This window comes from Balaenoptera physalus (genome assembly GCF_965194825.1).
Source record: "Balaenoptera physalus genome assembly, chromosome: 5".
In the NCBI taxonomy this organism is placed as follows: Eukaryota; Metazoa; Chordata; class Mammalia; order Artiodactyla; family Balaenopteridae; genus Balaenoptera; species Balaenoptera physalus.
The window spans coordinates 97,964,965-97,988,339 of record NC_138884.1 but is presented as its reverse complement, the minus strand read 5'-3'; the positions used below and the strand labels follow the sequence as shown (position 1 = coordinate 97,988,339).

Genomic DNA, 23,375 nt, shown 5'->3' with positions numbered 1-23,375 from the left:
GTAGCCCTGGAAAAAGGTCTCCTCCGCCCCCCCCCAGTACCCGCCCTCCCGCCCCTTGGTTTCTGATGGCCTAGGCCAAGGGCAGCTGTCGTAGCTTTGCGTCTGGGTTACCTGAGGGTGTTGTAGAGACGAAAGGTGCTTTTTTTCTGTTGGTGTGCGAGAATAGTTTCAGTTGTTACGTTGGATATTCATTTGGTACGTGCATAGCAGTTGCGTATTTGGTGTTAAAAAACTTGTGAATGTTGGTTTGGGATGGAGAATTTCAGCATTTTCAAGAGTTCAGTTAGTTTACCAGTAACTGCTGCTTCGCAAGGAAAAAGGGAGGGCATCCTGCTTGGAAATTTGATATGAATATTTTACTTTTTCTTAATTTTTAGATAGTTTACAGTTATGTGCTTTTGCTCTGTAGATTTATGACAGCTCTTCTGCCCCATCTTCGAAGTTGAAACGAGGAAAGCTCTTAAGAGTGCAGTTTGGGTTGATGAATACTGCTTCTGGAATCTTTGTGGAATGCATTAATCAAATGCAATTAAGTAATAGTCTTTAAGGTAAAGGCACTTCTGGTGTTAAAGGAGCTTTAATTTGTTCAGAGTGCTTATTGTTATGGAAATGTTAAAAGCTTGGAGTTTGGTGTGGGAGTTGGGGGAGGGTGGTATGGTGTGTTTAAATGGCCTGGATATTCTGGTGCTGGAATAAGAGGTATTAGATTTACCAGTATTACTAGGCTGAGTAGACTGTTCAGGAGGTCCCCCCCGCCCCAACTAACTGATCACTACTTTTAGAAGATATGTTATCCATAAAATCACTTGGAGTGTCATTTCATTTGTAAACCACATGAAGTACTACTAGTAGAGGATATACAAGTGTGAGGAATGTTGGTGGAGAGGAAAGCAGTTTTTTTTTAAGGCTGTGATTAGAATTAGTATGAATTAGTTTGAATTTTACTTAATGGAAAATCATCTTTCATGATTGATATGTGAGGCTTCTGTGAAAATTTGCAGTCTGGGTTCCATGAGTGGATTCCACCGATAATCATTTGTCTTCCTTACTTGTACCTAGGACATAATCATTCTTTTTGAAGGTGAAATCTTGAGCACACACTGTTGTTTCTGACTGTAAGCAAATACCTTGTAGTAATGGAAGGTATTTTGCTCTGACGTGTGCAGATAAGAATGATCACACAAACCTCATAAAAGCAACTTTTAAAAATCAAGTTGTGTTTTTCTGTTTCTAAATCATGTAAGACCTTTACTTCGTGACCAAGTAAAACTACCTTTATTAAATTATATTAAGTAGCAGCATATTTAGAAACATACAGCATTAGCTGTAATTGGGAAACTTTCATTTTCAGGAAAAAATATAAGAGGCTCACTTGGGATATTTTCACTCCTATTCTAATATATGCTTCTTAAGTAGGTTTGTTTAAAACTTAGGTGTTGTTCTATACCCACAGATTTCTATCAGTGTTTTAAGTGGCTAAGATAAAAAACGTTTTGGGGGTGGGAGGGAAGCTACTCTTGCCAGATGTAATTCATTAAATAATCTTTGGCGCTCTGGATGGATAAAGTATTAGGGAAAAAAATGGTGTGTTTGAAAGTTCTTACAAATCTTAATTCTAGTATTCGGTCATTTTTAAAAATATATTTTAAAAACCCAGGACTTGGCTTTAAAACATTATTTCACATTTTGTTTCCTTAATACTAAATTTCATGTTATTTCAACTAGGGGCAGTATTTTCTCATGGATTGGCTAAAAGTTGTTATTTTTGGCATCTGGCTTTGTGATTATTTCCAAGTTACTCTACTTCCCCTGGGCCAATTTCCTAACTATGTAGTAAAATGGGAATTGTAGTAACTTGCCACATCTGCACAGGATTGCTGTGCCTTAGGATTTGCAGAGAGCATCCTTGGATGAAAGGTGTGGTTAAAAAATCTAGGAATTGTTACTGAATTAAGCCAATGTGAAGTAGGTCATATTTTATAGGAAATTAAGTAGGAGGTTATGAACTAAGTTCTTGGCACATCACAGTGGTGATAGTGGGATGAAAAATCCCCAAATACGTATTATAGTTAGGGTAATAAAATTGATACTGTTTTTAAGAGGGAGAGGGATAAGTAAAACACATTACAGGGCGGTGTGTGTGTGTTTGTGTTGTGTAAGAGAGTGAAGATCTGTCAAACTCAAATGTAATAACACATTTTAAAATTGTGGGATGCCTTTCCTCTGTTGATTTGTTTTCTGCATGTGGTACTATTTTGTTTTAAATGGTAGTACAAAATGTTTTCACTAGACTCTAGGCCAAGTCTGTTAATAGTAGTGACTAATTTTCAATATGCCTTATATTTTTTAATGCTTTGTTATTTACTCTCAATATTTTCTAAGAACCAAGACCATAATTTCAGACTTGACCTTTGGCCTAGAAAAGTGTTTTGCATTTGGGAGACACTCTGTAGATATTTATTGAAAAAACAAAACCAGTTGTTTCTCTATTCCTGGTAGATTATGTCATGTCCCAATAGTTCCCCAAGCCAGGTTTTCTCTCTCACACTAACTCTTTATGTTTAATCACTAAGAACTGATAATTTTCCCTCCTGAAAAACTCTTGAATCTGTCTCCTTCATCCTCACTGCCGCAATTCATGCTCTCATCGTTTCTCACCTGGATTACTACAGACATTGGCAGCTTCCTCTTTCTGCTTCTAGACTCACCCCCTTTATCCAGCTTCCACATAGTCTTTCTAAAGAGCAAATCTGATCACTTCACTCCTTATTTTAAAAACCTTTCAATGGCTCCCCCTAGCAGCCTTCATTAAGAGAGGCAGCGGAGTGGAGAGTTTATGAGCTCACTTTTAGGATTTAATCTGAACTGGATTCCAGTTCTGTCTCTGCCACTTAAAACCTCTATAAGATTGACAAACGATCTAACCTCTCCTTGCCTCCTCCATCAGTTGCAAGGTAATTATTTTTAGCTCAGTGGTTCTCTGTGAGGATTAAATGCAAGAAAACATTTTAGGATGCCTGGCATATAGCAAGTGCTCAAAAAATGTTAGCTAGCACGGCATATAGGAGCCTCTATAACTATTTCATTTACCTTTTCTCCAGCTGAACTGTTTTGCCTTTCTCTCCCTTCATATTCAGTTCTCCAGCCATATTCAAGAACTTGGAGTTCCTTGTATGGGCTCCGCAGTTTAATGTATCCCTGTGCTTGAAAAGTGCTGGTGTTAGATAGGTTATTATTCAAGATTTTGGTCTGAGGATATTCTACCCTGATCCACCAGGCTGGGTTCAGTACCCCTCCCGTGTGTTCTTAAAGGACCGGGTATAATTCACTTGGAAGTGTCATACTGAATTGTAATTGTCTGTCGTACCCAAAGGCGCTGTTGGTTACTTGATGACAGATAATGTTAAAAAAAAATTATATATTCTTAGAAGAGTGTCTAGAACATGATGGGGACTCAGTAAAAAGTTTTTTGAACAAAGGACTCAGAGAACTTTGAAACCATGATGCAACATGGTTTGTATAAGCAGAATTTGATGTGTACAGGGAATATATTGATTCTATAGGGTATTTAATTGCTGAAGTACCCAAAGAAATTGATATTTTCAGTCAAAGACAGTCTTATAGCCCCTGACAACATTGTAGTAAAATTCTTAGGCAAAAGTTCCTTTGGATTTTTAGAAAATAGTGTATTGTTTGTACAAACTGACAAGCTTAAATATCATATATATATATTTTTTGTATGGTTGACTATTCAGTGTTTTTCAGAAGGTTTCATTATTTTTAAGTGTTTTAAGTACTTCTTAGATGCATAGGGACATGCATTAAACCTTAAGACACTGTAGGCTGCTTTTTTGGGGGATCCACACGATTGAACCAAATAAGAAGTTTATAATCTTCAGGAAGGCTCAGGTTTTGTGGACAGATTACTTATAATTTCTTTAAGCTTCAGGTTCTACCTCTATAAAATAAGGAATGATAATTTTGTTGTGTTTATCTGCTGGACACATTGTGACTATCAAATAAGGTAAAATATGTGTCAAATAAAACAATGGATGTGTAAGTGATTTGTAAAGCACTGTATACAAATACTTTAATTTTAATAATCAGTTTCTTTTGGTAACCTTTCACCGGCAGGATTCAAGATGAGCTTTCTTATATTGCAACCTGTGGTTTGTGGATCATGTCTTAGGAAGGCAGCAGTGTATTTAGTGCAGAGGACTGCAGCCCTTTGAATATATGCCTTGGCATTTTGAGCAGACATATTTGATACATTACTGCTTGACCACACATGTTGTCATTGAGTCACCCCCAACTTTTTGGGGTCTGCTTCTTGCTGCTCTCTTCTCTGCTTGGACAGCCATAATGATGTAGGAATGTTGAATGCCCAGCTGCTACCATCTCTCAGGACACCTTGCCCGTAGTTCTGGATGCCTGTTAGGCCTGGTACAACATCATGATGTCACTTATGTCTCATCAGGCCTGATTCTGCTTCAGGGAGTGAAATGATATCCTAATGGTGTGAAAAGGGTAATGCATTTCCTGAACACAACTTACTACTGGGGAAAAAGCAAGCATTGGAGTCACTCTGGCTTGGTTTGTATAATTGGTAGTAATTACTTATCTGTATAAATATTTGTGTAGGTTTGTTGTGTTGAGACAATGAAGAGTGATAAGCATGACAGGTTTTCAGTCACATTGGTAAGTTCATGGCAGTTTTGGGAATATTTAAATTATTTAAATTTACAAAGACAAAAAGAAACCACTGCATCTTGGGTATCCTAAGTTGCAAAAGCCTTGCAATGAAAATGCTGTGCTGATTGGATGTGAGATGCAGTACACTAGAAAATCAAGTTGACCCTTTTTAATTCCCCTCCCGTGCTTTCTTTTCTATATTCAGTATTTTAATTAGTGAATTGTGGCTGCGCCAGGTCTTAGTTACGGCAGGCTGGATCTGTAGTTGTGGCGTGTGGACTCTTAGTTGCGGCATGCATGCAGGATCTAGTTCCCTGACCGGGGGTCGAACCCTGGCCCCCTGCATTGGGAGCGCAAAGTCCTATCCACTGGACCACCAGGGAAGTCCCATCTATATTCCATATTTTTAATTTGGTCTTAGAACTAATGTTTTTTGTGCGTTTGTTAATTAGATGATAGAGTTGTAAATGAGTAAGAATAGTTTCTCATAAAAAGTTTATATAACTAGGAAAAGTGTTTATCGCTTTATGAAACCCTGTTATTTTTTACTAGTGTTGTAAAAATTGTGTTATATAACTGCAATATCAGTTGCCTTATAAAATAGAGAATCAGTGTTACATATTTTTTCTTTAAACAACTTCTTTTGGAACAGTGGTATTCCGTTTTTGGAAAACTGCAGATCCACTAAGATCTTGCTTTTTTGTCCAGAATACTTTTTTTTTGGCCGTGCCACACAGCTTGAAGGATCTTAGTTCCTCGGCCAGGGATCAAACCCGGGCCCCAGCAGTGAAAGCGCCGAGTCCTAGCAACTGGACCGCCAGGGAATTCCTTTTTTTTTTTTTTTAATTGGAACTTATTTTTTAGAGCAGTTTTAGTTTCACAGCAAAATTGAGGGGAAGGTACAGATATTTCCTGTGTACTCCTTGCCCCCCCCACAAATAGCCTCCTGTATTACCACCATCCCCCAACAGAGTGGTACATTTGTTATAACTGATGAACTTAACTGACGCATTATCTCCCCAAGTCCATAGTTTACGTTAGGGTTCACTCTTGGTGTACATTCTGTGGGTTTGGACAAATGTATAACGTATCTACAAATGTATGTGCCGTTGTAGTATCAGAGTAGTTTCATTGCCCTAGAAAGTCCTCTGTGCTCTGCCTGTCCATTGCTCTCTCCTCCCTTATCCCATCCTGCAACCACTGAACTTTTTATTATCTCCATTGTTTCCAGCATACTTTTTCAAATCATTTAACTTTTGGTTTGAGTATGAGGAACTTTTTCATGGAAAAAATTATGTAGTTCTGTACAGAGGTCCTGATCCATACACCAAGTGGAAGAGGTAGAAACATTGAGATCCCCAGACATGAAGGAATGGTTAAGGGAAATGAAGAGTATAACCATGCTTTAGTGGTTCTTTATAATTGTTTTAATAATGTATTTATTAAAGTTATTGAACACTTAATAGGTATAAGACCGCTGTATAAAACCTTTTAAAGATGGCTAAAAAATGGTCCAGTGAAGCTCATGATTTAGTGGAAAGTACACAGATAAAGATAATAAGGGAGATTATATGTGTATAACAGATGTATAATGTTGGTGGGAACATGGGTGCAAATGATTATCTTTTAATTTGAGAGGAGAGATCATAGGGAGTGGTAGAAAAATAAAGCTAGAAAAGTGGTTGGGGCCTCTTAGAGGACCTTGAGTGCTAAACCAAGGATTTGAATATCAAACAGGGATGGGGGGGGCACTGACCGAGTTTTGAAGAGGTGAGGCTGGGTGTAGATACAGTTGACACTTGAATAACACAGGTTGGGGGGGTGGGTTGGGGCGAATAGCTTGTAGTAGGACCTTCAGGTACCTGAGGTTCCTCTGTACCCATGGTTCCCCATCCTCAGATTCAACGAGCCCGAGTCACGTGGTATTTAGTATTCATTACTGAAAAAAATCTTCATATAAGTGGACCAGTGCTGCTCGAGGGTCAGTTGTAGTGTAAAATAGATTGGAGTTGATGGAGAACATAAGAGAAATATATATGAGCAAAGTCTGATCTTGGAAAGCCTAGGAGTGGAAGGAACAAAGCAGCACTTTTGGGGGCAGGGTGGGTGGTATAGGGAGCTTTGGAATCGATGCAGTAGATAAAATCTGTGGCTGTGAGCATGTCACTTAATCTAAGTCTTGCCCTTGTCTAAAAAGTGGGAGAAAATAATACTTCATGGTATCGATATGAGGATTAAATGAGATACAAGATATAAAATGCCTAACTCAGTTCTGGGAGTAGTAAGTGCTCAAAAAATAGGTTCTCCTCTTCCTTTCTGGAATAGAATTTAAAGGATATTAGATGGGGGTGGGGAGAAGAATGGAAGAGAAGGTGGGACGGGGTGGGGGGAAACTGAACGATTGAAACCTGGGTGATGACGTATTTACAGGTGGGAAAGTCTGAGTGAGGTGAACAGGTATAAGAGAGCCTACATAACAGTGTTTGTTTCTTTTAGCTTTTAAATAAATACTGAATATTTTTGCATGCTTCTGCTATAACGTTTAACATTTTTCTGCAATTGTGTAAATATATCTGTATTATCTTTTTTTTTCTTCTGTCTATATCCATTTATCTAATCTATCAGTGAGCTTCGTAAAGACTAGGCCAATATTTTACTTTTGTTGCATAATTGTGGAGCAACTGCTATTGGCCAGATTGTACTTGCTGGATGAACATGACTTGAATGGATTTAATAAAATACAATACTTGCCACTAGGTGGCACTTAGTCTAAGTGATAAAGCTGAAATTCAGCATAGATTGGTTTTTGTATGTAGAGCCCACTGATAAACTGACACCCTGGATTATTGTTTAGCTTTCTGCCAGTTCTGGACTATACTTTTTGAAGTGGGATATGAAACATATAGCAAATAGAAACCTCAGAGTGTTGAAAAACAGAAAAGTGTAATGGCATTAGAATATGTCCTGTAAAAAGGAACTGAAGTGAAGCTCAGTTAAAATTCACAGTGACTAAATTACCCATCTCTGAGTGTATTTAAAGTGAAGCCTGGTGCTTAGATTTTAGGCCTTGTTTTTTCTTAAGACTTTGTGAATTGCTTTAAAGGAGAAGATTGGGAATTTGTTTGTTCCTGGATTTAATGAGAGATGATGATGAAGTGTGGTCTGTAGGGATACTGGACACGATTCTGTATTCTCTTATTTATATTCTGGTGTATTGTGCTCTCTCTGTTGTGGAGTAACAAACATACCATGGAAAGTAACTACATCCTGTGTGACAAATGTTATAGATTGTTAAATCCGTTAGATTCAGGAAACTTCAGACCTGGAAAAGACCTTGTTAATCATATGTTCTAAAGTAACCACTCATTTAAACATAGGCAGAGACAGAGTAAATAATTTACAATTAGCTAGTGGCTGAGACACGTTCAGTGCCTGAGCTGAGACTTGTTCTGGTTTGTTTTTTAAGGGGAGAGATTTATGTTGGTCTTTCACTCTTCTGTATTTATACCACTCAGCTGCCTTTTAATGTTACATGCACTTTGTTTTTTAAAATACTTTCTTCCCCCTATTTTTGTGGGCTTAGACCAAGAATACAAATTTCTCAGCCCCAAGCCCGGGAGTGCTGCTGCCAGTGTTGCTTAATAAGCGGTCAGCTCTGAGCCTGCCTGTTCTTTCTTCCTTTGCTGTTTTCCTGTTCTTGATGCTGCTTGCATTCTTTATCTTGTACTGTACTTGTGACTGACCAGGGTGGCCACACACTTGTTCTCACTGCACACCTCCTCACCCAGCCTGCTTTAGTTGCCCCTATGCAAGAACTGCCTGGGTTCACTTACCCCTGGTTCACTCCAGTCTCTGCTTCTTGTCTCCTTAGCTTCTTAGTTTTGCCACCTGCACTAAATTGCAGCTGGCTATTTCCAAAGCTTCTGGAAGAGAAAATGGACAGGAGGGGAGATTGAGAAAAAAGAAGACTGTCATACAGGGAAGGAGGCCACAACTTGAAATCATATACTGAAAGATGGGCTTGTTTATGAACCTGGTGATTTTCATACAGTGATGTTTTTTAGTGTATTTATGTCAAAACAGTATGACACTCTTGATTATGGAATTCATTAAATCTGTTGTGTCTGTCATCTGTGCTTATCCAAATGTCAAGGAAGTGAATTAAATCCATTTCAGCATTCCAAAGATAGTAGTGATAGTCTTGGTTTGGTACTTTATTTACAGCTTACAGTAATGAGTGTCATTATTTGATTAAATGGATTGTACTGAACTAGTGGGGGTTGTTGCTTCACTGTTGTAATGTTAAAAAAACAAACCTGGAGAGCCATAGCTTTCAAAGATGATTTCATAATTATTGGTAAACAAGTATTTTTCATCCTGGCCTTCTCCTATGCTATAGTGTGATGGGTACGTTTTAATACAGAATTTAGTGGCATGTTATTCATTTAATCCTAGTTTCTTAGCTGTAAGTCCTGGAAGTTGTCAGTTGGTACATTAAATATCGTTTAAATTACATTACAATTTAAATTCACGTGGTAGCTTAGGTGTGCAGTTGATGTATTTTTTCATTGTATTTTATCTTGTTTATAAAATCATTTCAGGGAAGTGACTATCTTGAGTGGAAGTTTTCCTTAAGGGCTAGTTAATGTCATCTGTAAACACTCATCTTGATTATTTTTCTTGTTGGAAAAATAATGTTTGTTAAAAGAAACTCAAAAGTTATTTAAATGTCATGTAAAGTGAGCCACTGTAGTCTTCCACCAGGAAATTAACTACTGTTATCAATTTGGGAGCATATTCTTCAACTTTTTTTGTTTTAAATGGAAATGCTAACATTCTATTTTATTGATATATTAAAGATGTCAGTAGTTTAGCAAACAGAATATTTAAGGGGATTAGGGAACTGACATTTTGTTGACTACTGAGTCCTCAACTACACTGTGAAGGGAGATAGTATCTCCATTTTATAGATGTCCGAGGGTCAGGGATTTAGTGATTTATCCCAAGTTCACACAGCTTCCCTTCTGCCTTTGTCATTGCACTACCATGTACTCAGAGAGCTTTTGTTTATCTCTCCACCTAAATGTTAATCAGTTGAAAGCTTCCAAGCTCTCTACTAGGTGGCAAGACAGTCCCAGACATAGGTAAGCCTAACACAAGGCTTTAAGGAAAAGGAGATTATTATATTCTTCTCTATTACATTACTTTAAAAATAAATATATATTCTTGACTAGTGTTTGAACTCAGAAGGTTCTCTGAAGTACCATCGTTTATCTTTAAGTAAAATTTTGTATCATTTAAAAAATAATCTTGTCAGGTACTCCTAGGATGATGTTAAATCAGTTAATCCTCTTCTATTTGTGTTTTTAGTTTTTATCTATGTTATCTATCGTCTTATTCCTTTTCTGCCTAAAGACCAATTTTCAGGTGGTTTAATTATTTTGTATACACATTGTTTGGCTTTGGACAAGTTACCTAATTGTGTTGTAACTTAAGTTTCTCCATTTGTAGAGTGGGGAGCATATCTCAGAATTCTTGTGAGGATCAAATGTATGTATGCAAGGGGCTGCCAGACTAGGCTGTTCTGTAAGAATTGCTTACTGTTGATTTCCTTTCTTATTTCTCATTCAAACCAGGGCCAGATCTCTTCTTTACCACTTACCTTTTTTGTTAAATGTTAAAATCTGGTTTTTCATCCCAGGCCATCAATAAATAACCCTTCAACTGGATCCCAAAATCTTGTTTAATTTTCCTGCCTCCTTTGTTTTTGTTGACCATGGTGTCTTTATTCATGAGTTGACCATGGTGTCTTTATTCATGACTAATAAGATACTATCTTTATCTCTTGGACATTCCATCTTTTCTACCTGTTCCTCCTCTAGTCTTAAATATTGTGGTCTGCAATCTTTGTCTTTCTCTCTTTGTCTTATCTATTCTTTGACTTGATATGTGTATCATCACCTCAGATGTTTAGATCCATATTTCTAAAACTACTACTGGTTGTTCTGTAGGCCCACCAAACTTGTTTTTTCCAAAACAACATGTTTTTTCCACCAACTAGACCTGTTATGCCATCTTATAAAATAGGCTTGATATCTGTTATTAATGCCATTGTTCATCCAGCAGGTAAAAATGAACTTCCGTATTTTCCTCATTTCCTCCTACTCTTGTATTTTCTTATTTTGTTGATGACCAAATCATTCCCTTTCTGCTTCCAGATTACTTGTCTCATATTCTGGGCTCTCCTCTCCTTGCTCACTGCCATTGCTTTATTCTCCAGGTCAGCTTCATCTCTTGGTTGGACCACTGTCATAGCCTTGTCAGTTCCTTCTTTAGTCTATGGCTGTTGGTGGTTTGCTAGTGTACAGTTGTTAGTATTTAGAGGTTTGGGGTTACTTGGCAACCTAATTTTGTTGTAAATGGTGTCCATAGATTTTGATTTTGTTGTCTAGGTGCTCTTTTATGTGGAGAGATTGAAAAACTATGCTGCTGCCACCACCATCCTAAAATCCTGTCTTGAGTTTTTTAAAAAGTAATTTAGACAAATACATGTTACTTGTAAACTGAAATCAGTATAAAGTGAATAAGATAGTTCCTCTTCACACCTAAATCTCAACCCCCAGAGATAATGCACTGCTTACAGTGGGGCGAGTATTCTTCCAAACTTTAGGGCAAACTCTCTACTTGTGCCCTAGATCCCTTCCCTTCTCAGCTACTCTAGGACATTGGTTAGCCCACTAGCCTTTCCTCTGGTCTCAATTTTTACCTTTCTAATGAAGCATTCTTTTTTTTATATATATAAATTTATTGATTTATGATTTTTATTTTTGGCTGCGTTGGGTCTTCACTGCTGTGCGCAGACTTTCTCTAGTTGCGGCAAGTGGGGGCTACTCTTTGTTGTGGTGCGCGGGCTTCTCGTTGCGGTGGCTTCTCTTGTAGAGCATGGGCTCTAGGTGCACGGGCTTCAGTAGTTGTGGCTCGTGGGCTCTAGAGCGCAGGCTCAGTAGTTGTGGCGCACGGGCTTAGTTGCTCGGAGGCATGTGGGATCTTCCTGGACCAGGGCTCGAACCCGTGTCCCCTGCATTGGCAGGCGGATTCTTAACCACTGCTGCCACCAGGGAAGACCTAGTGAAGCATTCTTGACAATATACAAACATGCTGTTATTTCTTCTCTGGAGTCTGCACTCCCCTCCAGTTCCTATTTCTCTATTCCTCTTTGCAACAAACTTCGTATGAAGAGTTCGTTCCATCTCCAGTTACTCTTACTCCATTCCCCCTAAACCTTTTCCAAACAGGCTTTTTGTCTGGACCACTTCAGCAAAACTGCTTTTCTCACGGTTACCAATTCCCTCCACACAGGTGAATGTAGTAGTTTTTTTTTTTTTCAAATGTTATTTGACTTGATCAGTGGCATTTGGTGTCTTGTTCAAACATTTTTTTGCCTTCTAGGATGCCGCACTTCTAGTTTCCCACCTCACTGGCACCTTTTTCTTGGTCTCCTTTCTAGTGCTTTCTGATTTTACTACATTTATCCTACTTTTTATCCCACGTTATGTGCTTTTTCCCTGTTTTATTTTTCTCACTGGCATGTGTCAGCTTCTAACAATATATGTTATTTGCCTTTTATTTATTTCTCTTCCCCACTAGAATATAGTGTTTGGCATGTAGTGGGTACTCAGTATGTATTTGTTGAATGAATGAGCGAAGTGTTCTAACAGCATCACTTTTTGAATGGTCTGTTGTTTTCTCCTTGATTTGAAGTCCTACTTTTACTACTATGTGTTATACTTATAAAATTTTATAAGCCCCCTGGTATAAATACAGATTCATCTAATGTGTTTTAAATATAATCTATTACCTGAATATGGTGTTCAGTAGCCTTGAGGTCTGTTGTTGCATTTAGCCCTTGCCATCCTCTAGTGAGGAAGATAGTGTTCCTCTGTTTTACAGAAACTTAATAAGCAAGCTCACCTGTTGGTTGGTGGGAGAGTTGAAATTCGAACTCATGTCTCTGGATTCCAATTCCATTGCCATGAACGTCTTCTAGTGATTGTGCAGTCTCATATGTGATAATGCTTCCCCATATGCAGTTAACGCTTAGTCATCCATCAACACATGATTGGCTGTGCTCACTAACCAGAGGAGACCCTTCCCTCAGTCCAGGCAGAGAATAGATCTGAGGCAGGAGGGTAAAGTTGAATAGGGAATTGGTTTATGCAGGATTTTTTTTTAATAGACTTTTTTCAATAGATATTTTTTTAGAACAGTTTTATGTGGGATTTTTGCCTCTGAATTTTAGAATATGATTTTGGAAGGAAGGTTGTGGAAAGAACACAGGCTGGTGGTCATGAAATAGATTCTCTTCACCACTAATTTGGTAATATCCCTGCTTTGCTTATTTTCTGCGTAAATGATATCTTTGATCTAGGCTTTAAGTTAGAAATGATACTATATGTGCCAGAGAGCCTAGAGAGTAATTCTCACACCATGTAAATGAAAGGTATATCACTATTAAAAATGACTCGAGTCTCATGTTTTTGGTACTCTAGATACATTCATTCTTTTTATTATACTGGAGTACTTTTAATTTTGTTTTATGTAAGTCTGTTTTATTTTAAAGTTTCTGCTGTCAAATTTTGTTGTTTTTCTAACTAAGACAGCAGCTGTGGATGTGGCTTAAAAACTGATGAACTTCTACAATGATGAGCCTTTATGGAGCAATGAAAGGCTGCTTACAAATTGTAGCCACAGTTGCAATGAATTCTGTGTTTGTTCCCTAAGGGTGAATGTGTTTTGAGGGGAGTGAGTTAGGATAGTACAAATTGAGAGAGTGTTTCTATCCTGGGAATCTTTGGAGCAGTCATTTCTGCTACTGCTCTTTATTTCTTATGACTTTGAAGGAATTTGGAATGTTTTGCTTGACTTTTTGATGATCTTTAAGTGTCTTACTTGGATATGTGTAAAGGTAAATTGTACTTTTAGTTGTTTTATGGACATGGTTTATGTCATTAAATATTTTTGCCCTCAGCAATTACTGTATAATAGCACTTATGGATGATGCTTTACCTGTGTCTGCTGTTTAAACGTTGGGTTGTTTGGAACTAAATATTTTCCATTTGGTATGATTAGCTCATACATATAGTTTTAGGCACAATGTGTATACCCGTTTTCATTTCAAAAGTATATGGTTTTAATACGTTATTGAGCAGATCCAAATAGTTAACTATAAGTTATTAAAAGTAGTTTTACTCTGAGATACTAAAGCTCACACCTGGAGCTGAGTTACAAGAAATAAGCTGAGCCTTGGTATTTTCTGTCAAAATATCTAGAAGATAAATTTCTCCAATGAAAAGAATTCTAGAAAATATTTATTTCAAAAAAAGAAAAAAAAAGGGAAGGGTGGTAGAGCGATAGTTGAAACAAATGAGGCTCCCTGACCCAAAAAAACAAAAACAAAAAACCCCCATAACTGTATATGTGAGATTATAGTCAGTATTTAGGAAGTTATTAGAGTATATATTTGCAAATCTCTAAACTATTTATGTATTTATTTATTTTTATAAATTTATTTATTTTTGGATGCATTGGGTCTTCCTTGCCGCTTGCAGGCTTTCTCTAGTTGCAGCGAGCAGGGGCTCCTCTTCGTTGCGGTGCGCGGGCTTCTCATTGCAGTGGCTTCTCTTGTTGCGGAGCACGGGCGCCGGCTCTAGGCATGCGGACTCAGTAGTTGTGGTTCGCGGGCTCTAGAGCGCAGGCTCAGTAGCTGTGGCGCACGGGCTTAGTTGCTCCGCGGCATGTGGGATCCTCCCGGACCAGGGTTTGAACCCATATCCCCTGCATTGGCAGGCGGATTCTTAGCCACTGTGCCACCAGGGAAGCCCAAATTGCTTAGTATTGAAGATATTCTAAAAGTAGAGGTTGAATATGCTGTTAAAATGAACTTTTTTGTTGTTAAATTGCCTCATTTTTCCTCGTAGTTAGGAGAGTTTAAACCTTGACAGTAACTTCTGTTCTTTTATTGTGTGGGACAGCATTTTATGCACATTAAAAATAACAGGTTTTGTTAATTGTGGTTATTATCCACAGTTACTTTTAGATATAAAAGCATTCCCAGGGCCTGAGATGCACGTGGCTCCGGTGGGAGCAGAGCATGTCTTTTCGAGGCGGAGGTCGCGGAGGCAGCGGCGGCGGCGGCAGCCACCACTTGCGAGGTGGAGGCGGCGGTAGTTTCAGAGGCGGCGGCGGCGGCAGAGGAGTATTTGGACGAGGGGCGGCCGCGGAGGGTTTAACAAAGGCCAGGACCAAGGACCTCCAGAGCAAGTAGTTTTATTAGGAGAGTTCCTGCACCCCTGTGAAGATGACATAGTTTGTAAATGTCCACAGATGAGAATAAGGTGCCTTATTTCAGTGCTCCAGTTTATTTAGAAAACAAAGAACAAATTGGAAAAGTGGATGAAATACTTGGACAGCTTAGAGATTTTTATTTTCAGTTAAATTGTCAGAGAACATGAAGGCATCTTCCTTTAAAAAACTACAGAAGTTTTATATAGATCCATGTAAGCCGCTGCCGTTGCAGAGGTTTCTTCCTCAACCTCAGGTGAGAAGGGATCTCCAAGAGGCGGTGGCCGGGGAGGTCGAGGAGGAGGAGGAAGAGGAGGTGGCAGAGGTGCTAGAGGTGGTGGTTTCAGAGGTGGAAGAGGACATGAAGTGTAACAGTTGACAGAAACTTCGCCAGTTGACTTCTGCATTAACCTCATGATCTACTTCTATGGATCAGAAACTTGTTTCTTGATCAAATCTTAAAGAACTGGTCATTTTATGACTGGAGCTAAAATGTCAATGTCAAGAAAAAACAAGTGCGGCAGAACAGGCAATTTTGCTCTAAAAGAGTATGAACAAGTGTTCTAATGTTTTGTACAAAGCTTGGAACTTGTGGGTGTTTAATAAAGGGGCAGCTTTCATTTGAAGCATATTCAAATTTTTAAAATAAAGTGTTTTATTCCTTTAAGTTAAAAAAAAAGCATTCCCAGTGAGTTGCTTCTGATTCATAATCAGATTTTAGCAGAGCAGATGTGGGCTACTGAAGGAATAATTAGCCAAAAAATATTAGGGGGTTAGAGAGCCCTTTGTGTAACATTTAACTTTAGTTTCTTGGCTAGTTTATATGAATAATTAAAGTTTTGAGGCAGTTAAATTTTCTTTTTTTCTCTTGGGATCTTACAGTTGTCACTGGTAGCTATAATCACTAGGGAAATGGAAGTATTATTTCCATAAACAGATGGCTTTTCCAGCACTGGTCCCTAACAGTGCTACTGAGGTTCCTGTTTATGTTGGATGATTTCCTAATCACACCAACTTGGTGTACTTTTGAAAGATGACACCTGACAATAGAATATGATGTAGATATTAAAATGACTTAGTGAACTTGAGATTTTACCAAAGTTGAGAGTATATATAATTCCCACGTTCCTGGGGGAAGATAGTCTGTTCCTGTGAGAGGAATCACCTAGTAATGGATACTGATGCCTCAGCTGTCCTCTCAGGGATTCCTTAGCTACCTCTTACACTTTTTGACTTTCATTAGCTCTGACATTTGTGCTGTTTTCATTTCTGCTTGGTCAGATGACTAGCCCATCCAGTGCTTTGAGGCATTGGTAGGTTTTTGTTAGGATTAAGGATAGGTTTCTGTGGTGTACAAGGAAGATTTTCAGAGAATACAGTGATACAGTTACTTGAAATGACAAAATCACATATTTTTTTCTGCTCTAATGTGAGCTTTTATTTGCTATTAATAGGATTATCTTCTCCCTTTTAATGTGTCTGTTTTCCTTTTTCTGTTGGACATTTTGTTTTGTTTTGTTTTGTTTTTGGCCCTGCGGCGCTGTGTGGCTTGCGGGATCTTAGTTCCCTGACCAGGGATTGAACCCATGCCCTCGACAGTGAAAGTGCAGGGTCCTAACCACTGGACCACCAGGGAATTCCCCTGTTGGACATTTTAAAACAAACGCATATTGGGGATCCACATGTATACTTTATGCTCCTAAAATTTCAAAAACACTAGTCAACTATTAGGATTCTAAAAACTTTGCATTTGTAAGCTATATTTATTCTGCAGCAAGAATTATCTGTATTTTTGAAGTCATTTTTAAATATATGAAAGGAATCTAGTGACAAAATTTGTGAAGACAGGTTACCTTTTGAAAAGACAGGGTAGGGCTTTATTTCTTTAGTATAACTGGTTGGGGTAAGTTGTAAGAGTGAATAGAGTCTTGGTGGGTATATCTCGATTTTGGAGCTATTAAAAATTTGTCAAGGGACTTCCCTGGTGGTCCAGTGGGTAAGACTCTGAGTTCCCAATGCAGGGCGCCCGGGTTCGATCCCTGGTCAGAGAACTAGATCCCGCATGCATGCCACAACTAAGAAGTCCGCATGCTGCCACTAAGACCTGGCGCAGCCAAAATAAATAAATACTAAATAAATAAATAAATAAATATTTAAAAAAATTGTCAAGAAGGAAAAAAACTCTGGTGCTTTACACATTTTGTTGGGGTGGGGGATGGTGGTGCCATTTGTTAAGATTAGATGGCACTGTGATAAATGGCATAGTAGAAGAGTAGAGTTAGTGTTGGTGGGGAGTTTTTGGTTTTGAACATGTTTTGTTTGAGGCCATTGTGAGAGTTAGATGAAGATATCCAGTGGCCAGTTACATATATAAATTATGTGTGTGGTTCCTGGAGCTCAGGAGAGAGAGGTCAAGGTTGTACACACATACTTGAAGACTGTTAGATGTTAATTAAAACCTTGGGAGTGGGCAAAATCTCCTCAGGGAGAGGTGGAGTTAAGCAGAGACAAACCACTGGTGAGCATCAATACTTCAGGAGTGAGTAGAGGTATAAAAACTAGTAAAGGAAAACTAATAATAGAAGAGGTGGGACAAAAACCTAGACAGTGTAATATCACAAAAATGAAGAGAGTACTTCTAGGAGGAGGGAAACTTGTCAGTTGTGTCACATGCTACAAAGAGGGCAAATGGGATAAACACAAATGCTCACTAGTTTAGCACTTTAGGGCTTGAAGTTGGTAAGAACTGGTGGGAGCTAAAATGTGGTTTGACACAGGTTGAGGAAGTGGAGACAGCTCTTTCAAGAGCAGTGGTTCAGAACTTGGTGAGAATGGAACCTAGGTGTTGTGATGGAGGAATAGGCTTGACTTGTTTAGATGCTTATTGGAAGGAACACAAAGAGGGAAGGGGATGAAATTTAAATTGAAACTCCTGTTGGCGCCTTTTCTGTAACATTGTGCAGCTTCTCATGTATTAATGGAAAGTCAACATTAAAGGGGGTTTTGTTGGGGAGAGGGGCACATATTCAGTAACGTGACAATGAAGACATTCATGAACTTGATTCTCTTAAGTTTTCAGAGTCTTTCCACATTGACTATCTAATTTAAAAAATTTTTTTTCTTTTTTTTTTTTTTTTTTGGTCACACTATGTGGCATGTAGAACTTCCCTGACCAGGGATTGAACCCGTGCCCCCCTGCAGTGGAAGCGTGGAGTCTTAGCCACTGGACCACCAGGGAAGTCCTGACTATCTCATTTTAATGAGGGAAAATATTCCGTATTGTTTTTCTCCTCAAGGGTTGATGTTTATTCGTTGATTCTTCCATATTTTTTTGCTTGGTGTCCCTAGTGACTGAGGTGGTGGATTTAATTAATTCATATGAAGCCAAAGAAGATTGCCTGTCTTTGGGGTCTTGATCCATATACTACAAGAGCAATGTGGCCTGTGCAGCACTTTGTTTTGCTTTGTACTATACTATAGTCTCTAGACTTTTGGTTGTTTACCTGTATCAGTAGAAAGTTAACATGTACCCCAGTATATGTGATTGTGTATTAATAAATTATAATGAAGTGTTGTACTTTACTAATATACACATTGAAGTATCTATAGAAATTTCAAATGTTAAAAAATTTTGTGATAAAAATGAGGTAAACAAAATTTTGAAGATACTTTGAATAGAATGGTAGAACCCCTTTTTATCTTCACAAGTATTTTTTGAGAGCAGTGTATTTAAGTTTACTTTGTTATTTTTTTAATTGTGGTATATATAATATGCATCATTTTTTTTTTAAATCTTGGTTAATACTTTGTGAGAGTCATTCAAAGGGCTAGTTTTAAGTTATTTCTATACAAATCAGGTGATTTTCATAGTTGAAAAGCCATTGTTTAAAATGCCATGCTTACCTTAAGTGTTTTTAATTTTACAGAAGTAACTGCTAGATCACATACTACAGGAAGCTGCATGTCTTCACAGGAATAGTAATCAATTTGGGGACCTTTTTGTGTAAGAAAAATGAGTAACTCGTCAAGTTTCAAAACCTTTTAAGTGCTTTGCCACAAGATGAAGAGCAAACCTCTATGTGGTACAAAAGGTTTTCATGGTTACTCCCTGTTTCATGAAGATATAGTGTAACTAGCCATATCCATGACATCTGGTAGTACTTTGTGTCATTCTGTTGTCATTTTCTTTGCTTCCTAATTGAAAGATGAAATGAATGAGTTTCTTGTGTGATGGGATCTCAGTAAGCTTTTTATAGCAATCTTGTTTTATTTTGCTTAAAGCAGCCACTCTCATAGCAGATAATACTCTTAACTGATTTTCCATAAAAAGCTTTAATTAAAAGAGGTCAAAGAAGCTCCGTCCTGAAGACATCCTGTCTTTTTGTTCAGTTTTCTATCCCTTGTACCTATAAGAGTTCCTGTCATGTAAAAGGCACTCTGTAAATATTTAACTGTAGAATGAATTTGCAGTTGAGAATATGTTTTCCTATAGATATTTTCTTAGAAAACTTTGCATTTCATTAAGAAGCCAGCAAATACTAAATAAACTGAGACATATCAGAAAAAACATAACTACCTACTGTATGACAAATTTCCCACACTATGTAGTTTTTTCTAATACCAATCCCCACCCCCCCCATAATCTTCAACAGTGTTTTCTGTGCATATTTATATAGTAATTTACTGACAGAAAAATACATTTTGGTTTATGTTCATGTTGTTCCCCAAGTCATACTTCAGCCTTTTCTACCATGACAGGAAGAATAAGTCATTCCCATGATATGTGGCTTCTTTTTTTTTTTTGACCGCGACACGCGGGATTTTGGTTCCCCAATCGGGGATCGAACCTGTGCCCTTTGAAGTGGAAGCGCGAAGTCTTAATCACTGGACCAACAGGGAAGTCCCTGTGGCTTTTTATCTTACACTGCTTTTATAAGAAGTCACAAAAGAGGCATGTAAACTCAATGACATTTTCTAAAGTACTGAATTGAAAATCATGACTTTAAGCCTTGCCAGAGAGAAAAAACTCATAACCTGTAGAGACCTGTTATGTTTTAAGTACTTAAAATTTTAAGTATTTTACTAATTGTGATTGCACTGTCATTTGCTAGTATTTTGGGGCAAAATTTATATATACGGTGAAGTTACTGTTGATAATAGATGTAAATCTATATTTTAAAAAGTTATCTTGGTTATTTCTATCTTCTTTTTGACTGTCTTGTTATATCTGATTAATCATTATTTTTACTTGGTAAAGAGGGAATACTAGGAGGAAGAGGTACCCTTCTGCCATTTATTTATTTAGTGTGCTTAAATTATTAGTACTATCTCCAATACCTCTTTTGTTGCAGAAATTATCTTAAGTCCCTCACCTGTTTTTTGAGGGCTCAGGTCATTAAACTAGGTAATTTGTGATGTGCTGAAACAGATCAGTCAGTGAGGGCACCATTATCAACCGTTCACATTGTGGAACACCTTTTATTCTCTCAGGTTGGGATCATCTGACATAGACTGAGCCCTAGTGATGTATTCAGAGGATTTTGAGTGCCAACTATGTCCCAGACACTAGGATATACCAGTGGACAAAACAGACCAAAATATATATATAAAAATATGTATAATCTGCCAGTGTATAGAGGTTGCATTTTAGTGAGAGAGACGAAAACCAAATAAGTTAAATATTTACTGAGATAAAGGCTTCAGAAGAGAAAGAGTGTTGGAAATAGGATAAGGAGTATCAGAAAGAGGTTGCAACAAGATAAAGTGGGTCTCTGAGATGGTGACACTTGAGCAAAGGACCTTAAGGATAAGGTGAGAATGTGAGGCATGTTGTATGTGGGGACAGAACATTCCAGCAAGAAGGAACATCAAATGTAAAGACCCTGAGGCAAAGCGTGCCTAGATTAGATATGGTATGTGAAGTAAAGACAAGAATCAAAGCGAACCTCATGTTGTGGTCTGAGCAATGGTAATTACAGGGTCGCCATCATTTGATATGGGAAACAGGTTTTGGGTGTGAGATTGGGAGAGGAGGATGTATGTACAGGAATAATTTGCTGGCATGGCTTCTGGATTTTGCATGGTGATGGATCAAAAAATGTCACTCAGGCAAGAAATGTGATTTTGAATAACTTTCACTATAAATTGATGACACTTAGGGAAGATAAACTAATTTATTTGCTCAAGCCAAAGGTAATTAATAAAGGAAGGGAACTTTCCTGGAGTAAATGAGTGTTTTACACAATAATTTTGGATTTCTTAAATGATTACTTGAAATTTTCTTGCTTTATTCTATTAAAATGCAAAACGTCTCTCCCAATCCTGTTCTTTTAAAAAAAATAATTAATTTATTGATTTAATTTATTTTTGGCTGCATTGGGTCTTCGTTGCTGCATGTGGGCTTTTCTCTAGTTGTGGCGAGTGGGGGCTACTCTTCATTGTGGTGTGTGGGCTTATTGCTGTGGCCTCTCTTGTTGCGGAGCATGGGCTCCAGGCACGTGGGCTTCAGTAGTTGTGGCACGTGGGCTTAGTAGTTGTGGCTCATGGGCTGTAGAGTGCAGGCGCAGTACTTGTGGCACATGGGCTTAGTTGCTCTGTGGCATGTGGGATCTTCCCGGACCAGGGCTCGAACCCGTCTCCTGCCTTGGCACGCGGGTTCTTAACCACTGCGCCACCAGGGAAGCCCCCAACCCTGTTGCTTTAAACAATAAATGTGGTAATATTGTATAGATAAGTATGTAATCTCTGACATACGAGGATCATAATACTGAGACTGTTTAGATAGAAACAGGGAAATAGGGAGGTATAATATTAAGACTAATGGGAAGAAGAAACAAATTTTTTACCACTGTGATGTTGTGATTTATAAATCTGGTCATCAGATGACCAGAATATATTTCTCATACGTATTTGGCTTTGTCCACAGTTCCTGGCTCACAGCTCCTAAAACCCATGGAATTTCCTGAGTGATAAAGGTGTCTTTTGTTATGTTAATGAGGTAACCTGTGGCCCTTTCCCCATACCTAGCCCTTTGCATCTCTTCCAGTTGGCTATTCCTGAGTTATATCCTTTTATAAGAAACCGGTAATGTAGTAAGTGTGAGCCACTCTAGCAAATTAATCGAACCCAAGGAAGGGGTCATGGGAACCTCTGATCTATATAGCTGGCTGGTCAGAAACACATGTAATAAGTTGGGCTTGAGACTGGCTTCTGAAACCCAAGTTGGAGGTCATTGGAACCTCGGAGATCTATCTCCGGGTAGATAGTGTCAGAATTGAGTTGAATTGTAGGATACCTTTCTGCTGTCCAGGGAACTGCTTGTTGGTATGAGAAGTCCCCTTTCCATGTTGGAATTAGTACCAGAACCTGAACCTACATTTAACCACATACTTCAGTCTCCAGGCATCACTTGAATGATTTTTTTCTGAGAATGCTTTATGTTATAAACAATTAATTCTGGGCAACTGTGTATCAAAATATCTGCATTATATGGCCTGTTTTCTATACAAACTATGTTTATCTTTCTACATGAGCTTTCTGTTTTAAATTTATTTATTTATTTTTGGCTGTGTTGGGTCTTCGTTTCTGTGCGAGGGCTTTCTCTAGTTGTGGCAAGCGGGGGCCACTCCTCATCGCGGTGCGCTCTCACTATCGCGGCCTCTCTTGTTGCGGAGCACAGGCTCCAGACGCGCAGGCTCAGTAGTTGTGGCTCACGGGCCCAGTTGCTCCGCGGCATGTGGGATTCTCCCAGACAAGGGCTCGAACCCGTGTCCCCTGCGCTGGCAGGCGGATTCTCAACCACCGCACCACCAGGGAAGCCCGAGCTTTCTGTTTTGATGCTGTATTTATAAATTTGGAAATACATGCATGCTGGGTAGACTCCATTGCCTTAGTTTATATAATAGATTATTCAATAGAATCACTCCCCATAGGATCATCTTCTCTAGTTGTTGCGTTAAGAAATGAAGTACATTAAGGACTGCTCTGGGGGGGGTGTGTGTGTGTGTGCGTGCGTGCTCCTCATGTCTACTTTGGGATCACGATTAGTTGACATTGATCTTTGTTTAAAGATCAACAACAGGGAATTCCCTGGTGGTGTAGTGGTTAAGACTCCGTGCTTCCAATTTAGGGGGCCCGGGTTCGATCCCTGGTCAGGGAACTAGATCCCACCTGCATGCCGCAACTAAGAGTTTGAGTGCCACAACTAAGGAACCCTTGAGCTGCAACTAAGGAGCCCACCTGCTGCAACTAAGACCCAGCACAACCAAATAAATAAATAAATAAATATTTAAAAAAAAGATCAACAACAAATCATCAAAATATCATTAATCGCTACTACTGCA

At 38.5% G+C, this 23,375-nt stretch overlaps 1 protein-coding gene and 1 pseudogene across 5 annotated transcripts in view; both read left to right on the top strand.

The window, feature by feature from the left end:
• RBPJ (recombination signal binding protein for immunoglobulin kappa J region) overlaps window positions 1-23,375 on the top strand; it is a 120,036-nt gene that overhangs the window by 2,135 nt on the left and 94,526 nt on the right. The window contains exon 1 of one of the 4 annotated variants that reach the window (XM_082464569.1): window positions 4,492-4,593. The exons of the other annotated variants lie outside the window; for them this stretch is intronic. The gene's annotated coding sequence lies outside the window, so the exon portion shown is untranslated. Of the gene's footprint in view, window positions 1-4,491; window positions 4,594-23,375 lie in introns of those variants that run through there. 4 annotated transcript variants of the gene reach the window in all.
• Window positions 6,522-23,375, top strand: part of LOC309662124 (H/ACA ribonucleoprotein complex subunit 1 pseudogene) — a 34,265-nt pseudogene continuing 17,411 nt past the window's right edge. The window contains exon 1 of the transcript XR_014268397.1: window positions 6,522-22,030. The product of XR_014268397.1 is annotated as an H/ACA ribonucleoprotein complex subunit 1 pseudogene (transcript). The remainder of the gene's footprint in view (window positions 22,031-23,375) is intronic.